Consider the following 1,484-nt stretch of genomic DNA (forward strand, 5'->3'; position numbering starts at 1 on the left):
TAAAGAGAGAGAGAGAGAGAGAGAAACCAAGAGACAGACTCTTAATTATAGAGAACAAACTGATCATTACCAGAGGGGAGGGGGTGCAGGTTGTGTTAAATAGGTGATGGGAATTAAGGAGTACACTTATGTTGAGGACTGGGTGATTTATGGAAGTGTTGAATCACTATATTGTACACCTGAAACTAATAAAACACTGGCAGTTAACTGGATATAAAAGAAAAATTAAAAATAGAGAGGATCTTTGGGTCACTATGGCCATAGAAGTGATAAACTCATTGGACCATGCCAAATTTGCCAATAGGAGATATCCAAATCTAATGTTTTCCATTCTCTGTGAGCCTTAGCAGGAATCGCTGTGATGGAAGGATGGGCTCAGTGGCAGGCAATAAATACCCAGGTAAGGGGAGAGTGAACCCTGGTACAAATATATGGCTCTACAGGATTTTCCTTCCTGTCATTAAAGCAAGAAGTTAATTAGGCTTTAACAGGACGCCTGAGGCCATCAAAAGGTCGGTCAAGGCCTATTATTAGGAAAGTTAGCAACCTGTGTTTGCCACATTCCACAAACAATCCTACAAAAAAGCCAGATGAAACTACCCAGGCCAATTCAAAGAAGGGCAGAAACCCTGACCAAGTAATGGAGAAAAGGAAAGAAACCTTGCTCTCAAAGTAATCTTCTCCCCAAATAATAACTGTTTTACCTCTGAGTTAACACCTGTAATACAAGATAGAAGACCCAAACCCCGGGCACACCTCTCCCTTGAGCTCGCCTGCTCTCACATCTCTAAGTGTACCCTCACTTTAATAAACTTTCTCACTTGCACTGCTCAACCATTGTCTGGTCCATTCTTGCATTCTTTCTTGCCAGGAGACCACAATCTTCCAGTGAAGTCCCAGGGGGCAGATTGGGTGGAGAGCTCAGGGCCTGAGAGTCTCCCCAGTCCACCCAGCAATATCTTTTTTGTGACCACAAGGGACCAGATAACTGTATGTTGAGCAGCACCCTTCATTGGTGAGTCTTCAACTCTTTCTTCTCTTGTGCTGAAGAGTTGCTTAGGAACCATACTTTCCTTGTTCTACTCTCTCTTCCTGATCTATGGGGAACCAGGCTGGTAGCATTTATGAGAGACTGATTTTCACTTCTAAAGAATAAGGGACACTTGTTCCTTCCCACAGAAAGGTCTTCTTGGGCAACTAAGAACCTAGGGGAAGTATCTAAGGCCATTCCTCAAGAAGTGCTCTCAGCACTTGCAATGATATCAAGGGACAAGATGACCTTTTCTTCTATCTTGTAGGAGATAACAGACCTAAACAGATTAAAGATGATATACTCCACCAAATTCATATCTGGAATTTAGTAATTCAAGGGCAATGACAGATGCATCTCCAATCACAGGAAGTTTTCTTCCCACTTCTTTGAAGGTCACCACAAACTGAAATGCCCAGAGTCTAAGAGACCCCCAAAAACGAACCACCAGAGT

Source organism: Panthera uncia (assembly GCF_023721935.1).
Source record: "Panthera uncia isolate 11264 chromosome B3 unlocalized genomic scaffold, Puncia_PCG_1.0 HiC_scaffold_1, whole genome shotgun sequence".
Classification (NCBI taxonomy): domain Eukaryota; kingdom Metazoa; phylum Chordata; class Mammalia; order Carnivora; family Felidae; genus Panthera; species Panthera uncia.